The following is a 17,265-nucleotide window of genomic DNA, read 5'->3' on the forward strand; positions in this document are numbered from 1 at the left end:
GTTAACTCGATGATCAGACTATGTTCATCCACGAATAAACTTATGGGATAACATGAATCCCCAACATTAACTTGAACTAAAGCCACACATTTGGCTCAAAGTACGTCTTGGGGAAAAAAAAAAGAAGGAATGTTGAGTTAGCGTGATTTTATCAGGACTTACCTCCAGACTTTCCAGTGTCTCGGGTGAACTTTCCTCCGGTGGAAAACCGTCTTCTACTCCAGTGTGCTCCTTGGAGAGGGTCGTCCTCCGATTATTATCCATTAATTCATAATAAGTGAAGCGGGTTGGAGCCGCACCGCTTCTGCTCGTTTATCTTCTCCTTGTAGAAAGTGCTCGTTGCTTCCCAGCGGTTTTTAATTTGCTCTACTGACCTGCTAACTCCGGACACAACAAGTCTGTGCTGCCAACTTACGTCCGTCAAACTTTTCCACTTATTTTAAATTCTTTTAAAACGTTGAGGAGTGTTGTTTCTTGTAAAGTCCAGCTCTGTTTTTTCTGTCGCCATTTCCACGAACACAGAGCAGGAAGCATCACGTGGTGATGTGACGTAACAGACATGCGCAGTAAGGCTCCTCACAGGCGGACAATCCGACGTGCCATTTACATGGAACGCGATCGTGTTAAAAACAGGGTTACACCACCTCCTCTAACCCGATCGTAATTTCGATCGGATTGGGCTATTCTAATCAGATGGAGCTGTTTACATGGCGTGATTTTGATCCGATTGTTCAATCAGATTACTTTTGGTCCATGTAAACACAGCTATTGTTTACATGCGCTGTGAGACACTGGAACCCTGCTGGCACCGCAGTGCATTCTGGGTATCGCAGGGGGCTGCCAGGAGCATTATGGGAAACGTTAAAGCAGTGATTCTCAACCGGGGTGCCGCGTCAGGGGTGCCGTGGGTATTTTTCATATTTGCGATTACCGTGAATTATTTATTTTATCCACAAAGCATAAAACGACTCAGAATCTGATGTCAAACGTGCTGCAGCCTCGCTCTCGTCTTAAGGCGGGACAATAACAAGGAGGCTGACGGCCGATTTAAACAGTGCCGTCTCCTTCAAAAGCCGTCTAAAATGCGGAGCTGTCGGTGTGTGTGTCTGTGCCTGTGTGTGTGCGCGCGCGCGGAGTTAACAGGCTGCAGACTGCGGGGGGGGGGGGGGATTCCTGAATGCAGGCGCAACACATTCAGTGCGCAGCGAGCGCGGAGCAGAGAGAGGATTTTAACCCGAGTGAACGTTAACAAAACGGAAATGTGAAGCTGCCTTTACTTCTCTCTGAACTTTCTCTAAAGGTGTGATTCTGCCGTTACCGTCCTGTTCACACCATGTGCACGTCGTTTGCTGAATTTATGAGTTCATGAGATGAAATAAACGGTCAAATATCTTTAAAAACATATTTAAAAAATGAGAATATATGAATGAACTGAGCCACAAAAAAAACAAAAACAATGTTCAGACGCAGAGATCACAAAAAGCAGGTGAGAACTCTGAACTTTAACAGCTGTTATTTTCCAAAGGTATTTATTTGTTCAATCTTGAGCTTAATGCAGTGTTTAAGCACAAAACGTGACTGATGAGGAGAAACAATTTCAGAAATGCAACAGAAACAACCACAAATCAGAAAAAGTTGGGACTGTATGTAAAATGAAGATAAAAATAAAAATGCTGCACCATTCCCAGTTTCTCCACTCACAGAAGCCAAACGTTCTTCCAGAGTTGTGTAATTATACTACAATAGTAGAATATAAAGAAGGGGAAAAAAGAAAATCGCAATTATTTGTCTGACAATTAATCGTCTCCAGAAATTCCTAATCGTGACAGCCCTATTTGAGATCAGAGTGCAAAATGCTTGAGGATTTTCGAAATGCGGTGTTTTCTGTATCGAATTTCTATTGCGATAATTGGGTTTTGCGCAAAACCAGAGGTAATAGCATTATAATATTATTTTGGTTGGTGGTGTGCCGCAGGATTTTGTAAATATAAAAAGGGTGCCGCGGCTCAAAAAAGGTTGAAAATCACTGCGTTAAAGTACCGAATAACCAAAACGAAACATCCGTTGGGTTTCATTTTTAGAATAATCTGGCACATGTAACTGTATCTTACTAGTTTTTTCATCGACAGTCTTGATCTATATGCAGATGGGCAAAACCTCAGTGAAAAATACATGTGCATACTTGGTTCTTTATGGAAGGCATTGTTCTGAACATACCCTGTTAAAGGAAATACTGTTTCCTACGTGTGGCACTGGTATGATGATACGTGTCTCCTTTGCATTCAGTCGCGTGGTGGCTCAGAATGAAGATGAGTATTTTAGCTCCCTCGTCTGCCTCGCTTGTTTGACCCTGATGTCAGATGGAAGTAAAGCTCCTGCAGAGTGGGGGGTGTTTAGGGTGCCATGAGCAGCTGTTGACAGAGAACAGGATCTTCTGGTCACCATGGCAACATTGCCCACATTGCTGTGTTGCTGTGTTTACAGGTTATTTGTGCAATTCTCATCTTGCTGAGAGGGCTGAAAATCAGTTCCAGCATTGTGTCTTGTGCAATATCTCAATTCATGTGGACATAAAAAAAAATTAAGTAAAGTAAAACATTCTGTATCATCTAAGTATCTTTGCTTAGTGCTAGCAATTTAGGGGACCAGTTGTACACCTCCCTCACGGTTCGGTACAAATCACAGTTTCAAAGTCACGGTGTGACTCAAATCACTGTGCATTACAGGTTTCGTCTCAGAGGTACAGAACAAAATATTTGCACAAAATAAAAAAGATGGAGTAATATTGCTTGAAATGTTCAACAAATGGTGTGACAGTGTACAATTTCCACATTGAATTTTTTAAGTTGCATTGTGTGTAATCCCATTGAACAATCATCAGAATGCAATACTATGATTTGTAGCCAATGTTGCAGATGTCAAGGGTTGTGCGTTTTTTGTTTTGTTTTTTCTTTCTATTTTTAATGGTACACAAGTCATGGTTTGGTACATCTAAAATATTGCCGCCGCCCCCCCGGTTTGTTGTTGCACCTGTACAGTGTGATATATGGACTCAGTACATTGATATATTTGTGAGCCATTAGTTAAACATATCTACCAATCATAATTCACATACTGATGTGAGAAATTTCCAAGCACGATACGGATATTTGCAGTGGGAGCAATTTGGAGTTCACTGACTTGATCAAGGACATTTGGATATATAAGGGTAGAGGGGATTGAATTCCCCAAACCGGTGATAATCCAATCTACCAAGTGGGCTGTGCTTCAGGTTCTTGTGTAACAGAGGCTGTTTTGAATTACGTAATTTGTTGTCAATGTTATTTTTAAGAGGTTTGGTATAGACCATTATAAAGAATAAAATAGTGCCCAAGTGCCTTTATGTGTGAGGACTTGTTTATTGAACATTCACACACTTACAATTTTTTATTTATTTTTTTTGTGGGCCAGCATAGAGAGGCTCAAAAAAGTCAAGTGTAGGTACTGATGGATGATATTGTTGGTCACATTTTTGGTCTTTGCCTTCTTTTCTTATTGTTCCTGTGTGCGCGGGTGTATATCTCAGTATAATTTACACTCAGTTATGATCTACAGTGCTCACTCTTAACAATTTAGCTTGCGTATGACGACCGTATTAAAAATGCTGGTGTATGTCTAATAAATTAATGCAGCTGTCACACCTTAATGATTAACCAGTGTATGCCGATAGCCCCGTTTCTGCCAAGTGGTTCGGGTCAGTACTGCACGATGGGGTGCGGGTCAGAAACAGAGTAATTTAACATTATTTTATCTTGGTGTACCAGTTTCACTGTTTTACAGAATGCAGATGAGTCGACTGGCTGTGGTAAACACTGCTGTGAATGAATGGAGTGCTGTGACCCTTTAAACTTTCAAAGCACCGAGCATTTGCTTTCTGATCAGGTCCGCTGATCAGAGCGGACCTGATCAGGTCATCACAGACCTGAAGAATGAAATGCTGTGATGATTTATACTTTTAAAGCACCAGTCGACCGCGATCAGGTGTGATCAGACCTGAATTAGTTGCTGTGTGATCTTGTGCCACCGACAGATCACAGCGACGATGCTTTAAAACTTTAAAGAGTCACAGCACCTCATTCAGCTCTGATCACACTTGACTGATCAGGTGGTCTGATGATCACACCAACAGCGATGGTGCTTTAAATGTTTACAGTGCTTTATTTGATCACACCAGATCACGGTCGACTGGCGCATTATAAGTTTAAATCATCGCAACACCGGCATCCTCTGAGAAATGCACCTGCAGCAGAAAAACCACCGAGGGACTTGCTTTAAAATGTTACGTTTCCAGCCACAACAGTAAAGTATTTTCAGACTTCGTTTTCCAAAATCAGGAGCTCTATGTGGATACATGATGGATTGGACTGAAGTGAACAGGTCATATTTATTCCGTGTGTGGATGAAATAGTCTGTTTGCAGGAGGACTGCAGGTTTCAGCCAATCAGTTGCCAGCATTGATGGACATATTTATACTTATGATTAAATCACAAGAAACGTAGGCCAACAATCACATAACTTACCCACAATTTATGTCCCGCATGTGCAGGACATATGTGCCACATGCTGGCGCTCATTGAAAATTTTCAGCATGCCCAAAATTATTCAAGGAGCTCAGCGTATTTGGACGTATATCAGCGAGATTCAGCGTGCTCTTAACTTATTAAAAAAAACCAAAAAAAACAAACTACATTTAACTTATTAGTTATGCCACCGTTTTTTTTTAATACGGTTAGCATACGCTGGCTAAATCACCAAGGTGTGACAGGGCCTTTTATTATTGAACACTATTATTACTCTTGAGCAGTACATTTCTGTGCAATACTTTAATTAGTCACTGGTTGTCTTAATGCACCAGACAGAAGCAGTGATCCCAGTTGTATTTTGTGCAGAGCTATACAATGATGGTGAAGGCTTTCTTTTATATTCTGTTCTGTTCTATCTGAAGGTCAGTGTTTTGTGTATGGTGTCATGGAGGTAACACTTTTGTTCTGTTGCAGATCATTATCAAACTCTTATTTACTACTGAACATGAGCAATTTAACACCTTCAGATAAGGAAAATTTAGTCAGATAAATAGAGTTGCCATAAATTATTGGAAGTCAAGTAAGTGCATGGTCAGCCTTGCTGTGCACCATAATTCATTGCTTTGATGAGTTTACTCCATGTGGAGTGTGCACCATAATAAAACGGTTTGTTTTATTATGGTGCCTATAAATCAATTAGAGATTATGTGGCTCAAATAAAAAAAACACATTGCCTCAGGAACTATAAAAGAGTCACGTGTTTTTACAAAATGAAGTAGCGTTGAACATTAGTTTTTGAATTCATATTTCAAGATTTTGCCACCTCCTGTGAGATATTGTTCCCTCCACCTCTTTGTGTCAATTTGCACAAATTAGGCTACAGAAAGTTGAAGATTCAGTGCAATTTTATTTTTGCTGCTTGTGTTTTGAACCTCAGTTTAGAGGCTTTCAAAATATTTTGTAATTTGTTTCAGCTATTGAGGAAACAGAAAATCTTCTTCACCCTCTTCTGTCACAGAGAAGGCGCATTATGCTGAAATATATGCCACAAGCAACTTGTTATATTCATATATGCAAGGCACAATAAGGTCCGCTACTTCTGGGCAGTTTTGAAAAAGCAGCTAAAACACAACAGCTGTGAAGAAATGTTCCGGATACATCACCCTTCTTCATAGTTTGGCAAATTTATTGTAATTCATTAGATTTTTTAAAATGCCATAATTTTAATTTAATCTTTTAAAATGGTTTGTTTAGAATACAAAAATGTGATCTGGGGCTTTACTTGGCAAATACTTTTTTTTTTTTTTTACCACGGAATGCCCCTTTGACAAAGAAATGCATCTTTAATACTTGAGTTTTATCTTGCCGCTCAAAAACTGTCTTTGTCTTGTATTGACCTACATTTTAAACTGCTTCATTTCCCATACTTTGTTGTACAGCACTAAATTAAATATTTAAAAGACATTGTCTTGAATTGCGCCTCAGTTAGTTTATAAATAACTCTAGTACTGCAAACTGATTTTACAGTGATATTTAATAGAAGGTCATAGTGTTGATTGGTTTTTAGATTGTCTCAGGCTGAATTACAAATCGCATATGAAGCCGGTTTCTCTGCGATATTCTCTGAAGGGCATTTGCATGGCGATGCTTTTCTAGGTATTTTTATTGCACTGAACGTTAAAACAGCTTTCTGTGTCCCACAGTTTCCTTCATTATTATGTCTCACATGCACATCTGAAACCTGGTTAGTAGGAGAAAAGACAGAAAAGAAAGACAGGAAATCAGAGAAAGCTCTGCAGTAACCTGGTTACTGTAAAATCTTTTTTTTTTTCTATGCAGCTGATGAGTAATCAGATTTCTCTCCTACACTATGCTGTACGGTTTTAAAGTAACAGCTACTGTATTTTAAATTATGGTAATGTTTGATACTGCAACCTGCAGCCTTGCTTCTTTATAGTAATCAGTAAGAGAATAGATGTGCACACATTTGAATTTTGCAATAAATTAAAAAAAATTGATATTGAGAGAGAATAATAGGAATAAATGGAATGGGATTCATCATGGTTAGGGTTACAGCGCGTTGAATGTGTCATTCTAGAGATGCCTGCATGTACAACATGCCAGCGTTGTTTCAATGTTGGCCAAAAGCACTGAAGTTAGTTTTGTTAAGTTTTGTTCGTAAGTGACACAGAGACAGGTGCTCAGAGATATTCGCTGGAATTTCAGTGAAAGAACTGTCATGACAAATAACTACAAAACGGCTGAATTAATTGAGTTAGTAAGGCGGATATTTGGTGTTCCACCATGGGAAGCTGTCGACTAGGAGGACAAATCCAAACAATTATCAGTTACATGTGATGGAAAGACGCTGTTGTTATAGTGGATTTCCACTTTAAAAACTCCCTGAAAGATTGTCCAGATGTGACCACTACTGACTTTTTGCACACGACCACATGAGGACACCTGACTTTCCAACATTGTATTGTTACTTCAAGGCAGCGTGTGTCAGTGAGTGACCCTACGGGGTGTGGAGTATTGTTTCTGAAGATGGCAATGTGCATTTGGCAGGCTGTCAGCTCACAGGAAAAATGAAAAAAAATGTAAAGCGCATTAATGATATTACTGCTTGAGAAAGGGTGAGAATGTGTGTGTTTTGCCAGTGTCCTAAACATCATAAATACTGTTGCTTCACCAGAGGGTTCTGCCCATCTGAGACATGTAAAACACTTAATGAAAATGCATTTACTCACGTGGTTAAGCGTTTGGATGCCCCCCCACCCCGTAAAAGTCTGGCTCTTAATATTTGTTAAACTTACTCTGATTAATCACTGTTACACTACTGAGATCATTTGGTTCCTACAATTTGATTTAAGAAAGCATATTCTAAGTTTGAAGGAAAAACTCTGATTTACTGATTTCTTCATAAGACTTTCTCCTGTGCTTGGTATTTCAGGAATTGGATTACATAAGAAACATGGATTGTTTGTGAGAGTCTGCTAATACGAGAGAATGAATTATTTGATGTTGGGAGTTGCCTTTGTGTAATTTCTTGAGAGGACATAGTGCTGACAGTGACCTGTTACTTGCAAGACATGTTTTTGTGTATTTTGACATTTCTACTCGTGTATACGGAAGCATTTTGAAGCTATTAAACATTGTCCAAATTCTGTATTTTCCACATTGTATGTCACACCGGCGCACCAATGGCATCTGTCAAAAAAAATGCCTCATGAAGAGAAGGAAAATGTATTTGTCGCTTCGGTCAGTAAAATGAAACATGGTGCAGCCACTTCATGCAGGAAGAAGCAAAATGAATTTAATCATTGCATCATTAATTTATAACGCAAACACTGCAGTGATAAGCAGAAGCAAATGGGCTGATTAATGTTATTGTATGAGGCAAAAACAACTCATAGTAAAATCCTTCTTGCTGCCACTGAACAGACGAAAACACCATTAGACGTGCCCAGATGCACGAGTCGCTTCAGTGCAGAGTTAAACTTGTGCATGGACAATGGGCTGGGGTGACCTTGAACCAGGAACCTTCTGCTGTGGAAACAAGCGCACTAACCTGATGTCAAGATTAGATCATTTTTCCATCCATTTAGCAGCTTTGATTACACAAACGTGGAGAAAAATAGGTGCCCGGGGTCTGTTCTCTAGAAGGGGCACAATACATGTGATACAACCAAGCAGTAAACTTTGTTGGGCTCAGAAAAAGTAAATATTTGCAGCCTGGGATAAAAAACGGTTTTGGTCTCTATAGATAGTTTCCACCTCCATGACAAATGTACGGGGGTGAATTTTTTTTTTTCTTCCTCTTAACATCTTTAAGGTGTTTTAAGCCATAAAGTTATGCATAATTAGGGGTGTGGTTGCTTTGAGTGACAGCAGCTGGGATGAGTTTTGACTCTCATAGCATCCATAGCCTAGTGTCCATTTGCTGTGGCTGTTAGCTGTTGTGGAAGGCTGTGTCTGTCTTTTTGAGCATTTTATACCAAACACCTGGAGTAATATTGCTTGTTGTGTGGTAAATGTCTGAAGGAATCATTTAAGATATCTTTTCTACAATATTTGTGGTGAGGGAAATTCTCGTGTTTTTAAGTGTTCTATGCTAACAGTGTTCCCACTTAGCAGCTGTCGTTAGATTGATCAATTTGGTCCCTTCAATGTGCGGTTAGTGAGAAAATAAGTGGCTCATAACTTTTCATGTCCACACCAAAGCAAAGAGTTATGAAAAACTGCCCAAAAATATGACTTAATAAACAACCAAACCGAGGTTAGCCTCTTCGTTTAGTTGTTTTGGATTCAAAGATAGGTGCATGTTCAGAATTCTTTCATCAAAGAACTGACTCACCCATGCGCCACCTCTATATCCATTTATGGGTGCTTCATGACATAGCCAGAGTTGGTATTGCCAACATCACGATGTCCAGATGTGGGCTTCATATTGGGTGTTTTGAGTCTCAACCTACGGGTGATGCCATGGACGTTGTCCAGTAATTAATTTAATCTGTTAACATGGCTGCCAAAGTGAAAATCAACACAACCGTGATGCTCACATGACAGTGACAGCGTGTTTCAGGCCTGAGTGTTAGTGTTTGGGTTGTAACAGAACAGTTTGCCTGGTCATGAGGGTATTGGCAAAGTGTTATGTGTTCACTCTGAAGACGTTGTCAAAACACGATCAGGAAAAGCATCTGTATCTAAATGAAGAATAGCTCATATATTTAGTGTGAGTAATTTCAGTCCAACTTAAGGCCTTATCCAATTTATCTATTTATTTTAATCCAACAAACCCCAATTCATTTTGGTGCATGTTGCAACTTTCCTGATTTGTTTAACCATTATTCTGTGTTACAAACTGTGCATTTTCTCTCCTTTTACTGCAATAGTGTAATTTCTGTATTTTTTGTTTTTGTGTGTGTGTGTGTGTGTGTGTGTGTGTGTGTGTGTGTGTGTGTGTGTGTGTGTGATTTCCATATTGTCTGAATTGAATTGGGAAGATATCAGTTCTTTTCCTGAAGCAACATCATGTTGATCATTTGATTTCCAAATAGCGCCTGTAGACAAGTGGGAGTTGTTGTTTTTATTAGATGTTAATAATTTCCTCTGGAGGGTGGATCATAGGTTCTCACACTTCAAATTAGAAACCATCATAATAAATCCTTACAGTCGTCCTCACTGTCTGTACCCCCCACCCCCCATTTGGTCCGCTGGGACAGAAATCCTGTGTTTGAGCATAGTGAATGTGAATGGACCATAATAGCGTGAGAAAAATTCTCCACACACAAAGTACTGGAATTTTATCTTCATTTTATCAGACCTTACCTGTTGTGATTTGGCGCTATATAAATGAAAATAAATTGAACTGAATTGAAATTTTGGGCCTCACTGCAAATCTTGTCAAGCAGTATATTAAGGATTTGGCTCATTGTAATCCTTCCTGGGATCATACTCTGTGGACACTATTGCACCAGATTTTAAATTTTTTTTAACTGGATTTCATTATCTGCGTGCTATTTTTAATTCATTTCTTCATTTTAGGACTGCATGGTATATCATTTTAAGCAGCAGCATCATGATATGTGCATGCATAATTATCACACCGAAGGATGCCCAAGTAAAGCAAATTAAATAAAACACATCTACAACTTTTTCTTTTTAACCTGTCTTCCGTGACTAATTTCTATAAGAGAAGTCAGTGTGATTTAAGATAATTTACTGTGGTTTAAATGTTCTTGGAAACACAGTTTGTTGCTAGTGAGTAGCCTGCAGGTGCAAGTTAACCACAAACTGTCACAATCTTCCTGTGCTTTCCTGTACCGATTGGTAGTAGTATATTCTAGAGAAAGAGGTTTCTGGAGTGAGTTTGTGTGCCAACCAGCCTGCAAAATCAGCCTCAAAACAATAGTGAAAGCTATTTTATTGAATTGTCTCTTCATATAATGCTCTGACTTGATGATAGTTCAGCAGTGTATATTTAGGAATTGTATTGTGAAAGGTCACAACAGGAGTATGGCATTTTGTGTTGTATTTGTGAGGCACTCTGCTTTGTCTCCAGAGTAGAGCCCAATCGGTATGGGGTTTTTTTGGGGGGGGGGGGGGGCTAACACTATACAGATTTTGGAGAGCAAAAAAAAATTGACAGCTATATCTGCTGATATGCACATGGAAAAAATTGGAGTGATTCCTAACATTTTCTTATTAAACTGTTGCAACAAAGAAATGTAAATGAGACTTCTTGTTGTACAGTTTAAAAAAACTTATTGTAAATAACTATAAATATAAACAACCAACCAGCATACACCACACTGCCTTCACTCGGATTAAAAAGTCATTCTTCAGCAATTATAAACATTTTTTACTTTCTATGTAGATTCATTCACTTAATAAATCACACACATTCTGAAATGATTACTTCTTTCCAACGAACTGTTCAGGTCATCTGGTGGAAAAACTGTTTTTTTTTTTGTTTTGTTTTGTTTTGTTTTTTTTTAAATATTGCAGTATATATTGTAGAAAACGTATATTGCAATGTCAGGATTTTGTCCAGTCTTGTGGTGACCAAGCGATTAGTGCACTTGTTTCCAGAACAGAAGGTTCCTGGTTCAAGGCCACCCCTGTCCATTCTCCATGTAATGTAGAGTTACATCAGGAAGGGCATCTGGTGTAAAAGGTGCCAATCAACATTTTGGATCTGATGTGGTGGCCAAAGGAGAAGCCAAAAAAACTTACTATTGTGATGCAGCCCTAGGTCATTTACTTGTTTGGTGGCAAATTTTACAAAAATTTACTAAAATTATCACAAAGCTTGGTGACAGGGTTAAGCGTGACCTGCAGTAGTAACCAGTGAGTGATTGATTGAGGGGACCCAATAAATTTTCACAACACATTGGAGTATACACTCCATGTATACCGCCACCAACTTCTCTCCTGTCTCTTGGTTAGCAGGTTTTTTTTGTATGTTTCATGTGTATGCAGATATTTGTTGAATTGGTGCCGTGTTTATGAAACACTAATGACAAAGAAAAAGATTGTATACGTTTCTGTGTGGACAAGGCGTTAAGCTTCGTCTATGGCGATTTGGTGATTTCATCCACATTCATGCCTTTTAGATTTGCTTGATTCTTGAATTAAAAAAAGTTAATGTCTAGTGTCTGTGAGTAGTTGAAAGGTTTAGAAGAATGAGGCCTTAATTTCCTGGTGCACCTTGGTGGGAGCTTGTGCTGAACTGAGTACTCCTCAGTACGTAATCATTGTAAAGACTGCATATGTATAACCTGGCTTCACTATTCAGGAGGTATTTTTGTAATGCATTAAAATGAACTCTGTTGGTTTACCTTGTCATCTGAGAAGCACGTGTGGACTGCTGGGAGAAAATGGTAATGACGTAGCCTAGCAGGGCAGCAGGAAACTTTTTTTTAAACCCTCTTTTGTTTTCACTAACACCATAGAGATGACTTTTTTCCCCTCTCTATCCTTTGTTGGATTGTTCATGTGATTATGCACAATTAAATGAGCCAGTTTTCACAAAGCAGTGAAAGTATTTGGACTGAGCGAGAATATATGGTGGATTTTGCGGTTGATTGAGATGGGGGGGGGGGGGTTAATATGTAATTTAAAACTGATGTTCATAAATTTGTAAGATTGGGGTTTGGAGCTTGGCAGAACTGCAGGGATTTCAGTTGAGGTTGCACCGTAATATAGTAGAAGAAAAGCAAACAAGCTCTTAAAAAGAGAAAAATGCATGGAGACTAATTGAAAAATATTTTTCTTTGGCTGCTGCAGGAACATTACATCTCACTAGTTGAGACTGTGTGGGTAGTGGTTTCTTTAACAGAACATTTTATCTTCTATTATAACATAACAATTCTGCATTGAGTGATTAGTATAAAAATATATTCTTTAGTGGACATTGCTTTGGGTCATATCGTATCATGATCAGAATCTATTGTCTTGTGAATGACAGAAAAATAGACTTACAGGTTGTGATAGGAAATGTGTTTCACTGATGACCCTTTTGCAAAAAAAAAAAAAAAAACACTTAAAAGAACAAATGGGCCTATACACTGATGGTGTTTCGACCCAAATGAATTGTGGGAGAAGTGACTGTAGCCTCCCATCACCCACAGTTCAGCTGTGGTTAAGTGACTCATTGAGAAAGGCGAAGGATACGGCACAAATGGTTGTTGTGACTACCTGTGTGGGGGATCTTTATTTATCATCCTGCTGCCTTTCCCCATCCCCCTCTCTGGCACCCCCACCACCCCCACCCCCAAACACTGCAGACCAAAGGCTTCAAAGGCGGGTTTTACTCAGCAGAGCAGTTCAAGAGAAAATGGCTGCTGTTTCCAGGTCTTGTTTGCACATCTGTCAGGAGGTGACCGTTCACGAGAAAATGGGGTCCCTGGTATGCTGTTTTTCAACATCATTCGTTTAAAATCGTGTGTGCAGGAGACAGCCTCTTGTGCACTTCTTGTTGTTTTTTGTGTGCGTCTGTCTGTTGAAGTACTTGTGTTCAAAAAGCTTTTTTTTATTATTGTTATTCCTGTGATGGTGTAATATATGGTCACTTTGAAATGTATTGAAACAGTTTTTTTCTATACAAATAATTCTCGATTATTAATTGATTATTGAAAACATTAAATTCAACAATCTGCCTGTGATTTGCACTTGTGTGTGCATTGTTCATAACATCCTCTGCCACTTTACTTTCAGCCTCAGCTGTTATATGTACTTTACCTGGGGAATGCCCTGAATGTGGTTTACTGTTAATATTGTGTGTGATTCAACAGAATTGTTTCACTGTGCACAAAGCATGGCTGATCTCAACCGCCGATTTTATGTATGCACATAGCTGAAATGTTATATGCCTTGTCATGTACATATTATGTTAGTGTTTGCTTTGCTTCTGCTGTAAAGTGCAACTGATGGAAAACACATTTTGTGCATTTGTTCACCAAGAATAGTTTATTACACTAGCACTTGGAAATTTGTATTAAAATAAACGACAATTGGGATCAAAACTTGTACAGAGTACAGACCTTATTTTTTTTTTTTTGGGTATTGTCAGTCTGCAAAGCTCAGAAAATACAAATTTTTGTGGGTCGGAAAATTGAGAAAACACATTTATTGTACAGTTTAATGGTGGAGTGGCACAGAGAAGGGTTTTCCTAAAAAGAAAACATGAAATTTCAGCCACAGTTTGCCAGATGCCACATGGAAAACTCAAGCCTAGATTTGATCTGTTTTCTTGTATGTAATGTAGAGCAGGTAACTCAGTGGAATAAGCAGTTGGACTAGGCTTGATTCCCACTCACACTACCCCCTTGTGTCCTTGGACAAGACTTCACATGCATTGTGCCAGTCCACCCAGCTAAAAATGGGTAGGGAAGTAACCTGTGTCCCATCCAGGAAGAGTTGTAGACTCCCATCCACATCACCCTATGGAATCTAGGGATAAGCTGCGGCACCAGTGGACCTCATGGCCTATATAGGACTAACTACTATTTCTTCTTGTCTTTCTGTTTCCCTCCACCATGAAGACCTTACCATCAGCAAGCACGTTAGCAAAAAATGCTACACCAATGAAAATACAAACACAAAATGTACCCTGTTATTGGCACCTTTAACTAATGTTTGGTTGCAGAATAAGGACAGCCTCTAAATATTTCTCATAGCCACTTAGAAGCTTCTTACATGTTTGTTTTTGCCATGCTTCCAATTCTGTGTTCAAGCTCTTTGAGATTTATAGGAGTATTTTTTTGCTTCTTTGTTTGTTGCTGGCCAGTAAAAAAAAAAAAAAAGTCCATCCCTTCCTTTACAGCCATTTTGTGTTATTGGATGTGTGCTTTGAGTCATTGTTCTGAAGAAAGACCCAAAACCTTCACCTCAGACTTGGTGTTCTGACACTGAACAATATATTTAACTCTAAAATGCCTTTGTAATCTGATTACAGTATTCCTTTGATACATTCAAAGGCTCCAGCACCAAAGGCAGTAAAACAGGTCCACAACATGCTAGAACCTCCACCATGTTGTACTGCAGCTGTTCCTTTCTTTATGGGCTTTACTTCACCTATAAACCAACTGATACACTGCATTCTTAAAGAGCTCCACCTTTATCTGGCCATAGAACATTATCTTTGAAAAACTATTGTTTATGTATGAAAGTTTTTGCCGTTCTTTAGCCCTCCTGACACTTGCACGACTTTGATGCGTGCACCTGCACACCCTGTTCATGCAGGAGAGTAAAGTCATTGTTAATGGGTGTAGACTGAACGTGAGAGGGATGCCGGCGCGTGCAATTGCGCAAAGAGAATTTTGAAATCTTCAAAAAATCTTTTATGCATAAATGTCGTGCAATTTTGCACAATGTACTCATCAACACTACGTGCAGCGCTTCAAGTTGAGTAAAGAAAAAGTGAACAGTGTGAGTGATTGCATCAGCGCACCGCATCAGAGTGCAGCTCGTCTAAACGATTATAATGAGATGTTAACTCTATCGCAAACATACTTTTACAGCTGCACACAAGAAGGAAAGAACATGCAACTGTTTTACCAAGCCATGACAATGTAAACATGACAGTTAATTACCTTTTTAGACAGCGCCAAATATTTTCTCCCCATCATTCAGTACACGCACGAGAGAACAGCTGCAGCTGGAGAGTTCCTCTGTGATTCAGGAAGTGCTTAGAGCCATTTTCAACAGCTAACTCACAGCGAAAATGATTAATCCACTATGAAATAATTATTTTATATACACCGTGTTCAGAGTACAATGCATGGCAGCCAGTGGAACAAAGCACGGCGTCCAGCTGGGAATACAGCGGGTGGGATCGTCACAATCGTCATGTTAAAGTATATGTATAAGTGTGTGTGTGTGTGTGTGTGTGTATATACATATATATATTGGACATACATAGTTGTAACTTTTCTTCATCCAATATTTCTCTGTTGGACTCCTTACCATCCATTATTTGTATAGTGATTGTTTTCTGTGATGACTTCTCTCCTGTGGCTAAACGTTGTATCAGACATCGGATGTTATTGACATCACTTGATGATATCATCTGAAGTCAAAATATTAGCTGGCGCTGGTAAAAGTGCTGTTGATAATTGGATTTCTGGAGCTCTCAGACAGTGTGCTCTTGTCTTCACCTTCATCTTCGCATAATGTGTTTATTCAGGTCTGACATTGGAGCACAGCGGAGTCTTGTTTGTTTTTTTGTGGAGCTCATTTAAATTCCAAACATTTTGTCCAGTGTACATTCTATGTCATTAAAAAAAATCACTATTTAAAGACTATGAATTTCTTCAAGTATTCTTGCCCCCCCCCCCCCCCCCCCCCCCCCAAAGTCCTTAATTAATCACAAGTCTGTGATAGTATAAAAGTGTAAACATGTTTTGTCTTTGACAAAATACTGTAATAGTGCCACTCCAATGGAACACTCCGTTTTATCTGCACTTAAAAATGCTTCCAGTTCTGGAGCTTTTTGGTGGCTTCGGGCTTTAGGACACAGTCGGTGTAATTGTAACATTGTGGATTGAATCCCTGCTGTGGACGTTGTTGTTATGTGTGATCCTTCATCTCCCTGCTTTTCCTGTCACACTGCATTATCCTATCAAACAAATTTGAAATCTGCTGCCCTCCCCCAATAAAATAAAAATATAAGGTAATGCTAAAATACCCTTGTCCTTCTGAGCATTGTGTTATTAATAATTTGCAGTTGTTTAGTTAATTATGATGATCCTATTGTCTTAAGTACAATTTGTACATGTTCAAATCAATTCATCATTTGTTCATGTTGTGCAAATCAAGGAATATTTGTAGATCACCCTCTGTGCATTTGCACGTATTAATATTAATGAGACAAATTTAACTCCATAGAAAGTTAGCTTTGAGTTAGTGAAAGTTAGCGTGCAAGCTGATGTCCAAAAAAAGTCTTGTAAATGACACCAGGGGTGTTATCTGGTTACAAGAACAGTGTTTTCAGTTTTAGAAGTGTTTGTTTCCCGCTTGCCGAGTGTGAAGCGTCCGGGATGAAGATCAGCACCTCCAAATCTGAGGCCATGGTTCTCGACCGGAAAAAAGTGCCTTGCCCTGTTCAGGTCGGTGGGGTGTCCTTGCCTCAGGTGGAGGAGTTTAAGTATCTCAGGGTCTTGTTCACGAGTGAGGGACGGATGGAGCGTGAGATCGATAGACGGATCGGTGCAGCGTCTGCAGTGATGCGGTCACTGTATCGGACCGTCGTGGTGAAGAGAGCTGAGTAGGGGGCAAAGCTCTCGATTTACCGATCGATCTACATTCCGACCCTCGCTTATGGTCATGAGATTTGGCTCATGGCCGAAAAAACAAGATCGCGAGTATAAGCGGCCAAGATGAGTTTCCTCCGCAGGGTGGCTGGGCGCTCCCGTAGAGATAGGGTGAGGAGCTCAGTCACTCAGGAGGAGCTCGGAGTCGAGCCGCTGCTCCTCCACATCAAAAGGAGCCAGCTGAGGTGGCTCGGGCATCTTTTTCGGATGTCCCCTGGATGCCTCGCTGGAGAGGTGTTCCGGGCACGTCCCATTGGGAGGAGGCCCCTGGGAAGACCTAGGACACGCTGGAGGGACTACATCTCTCAGCTGGCTTGGGAACGCCTCAGGGTTCCCCCAGAGGAGCTGGGGGAGGTGTGTGTGGATTGGGAGGTCTGGGCGGCTTT

General features: G+C 39.8%; 1 protein-coding gene across 2 annotated transcripts in view; it reads left to right on the forward strand.

Moving 5' to 3' along the window:
- tbl1x (transducin beta like 1 X-linked) overlaps nucleotides 1-17,265 on the forward strand; it is a 72,559-nt gene that overhangs the window by 24,126 nt on the left and 31,168 nt on the right. The window contains exon 1 of one of the 2 annotated variants that reach the window (XM_034186146.1): nucleotides 12,860-12,975. The exons of the other annotated variant lie outside the window; for it this stretch is intronic. The gene's annotated coding sequence lies outside the window, so the exon portion shown is untranslated. Of the gene's footprint in view, nucleotides 1-12,859; nucleotides 12,976-17,265 lie in introns of those variants that run through there. 2 annotated transcript variants of the gene reach the window in all.

Source organism: Thalassophryne amazonica, chromosome 14 (genome assembly GCF_902500255.1).
Source record: "Thalassophryne amazonica chromosome 14, fThaAma1.1, whole genome shotgun sequence".
Lineage (NCBI taxonomy): Eukaryota > Metazoa > Chordata > Actinopteri > Batrachoidiformes > Batrachoididae > Thalassophryne > Thalassophryne amazonica.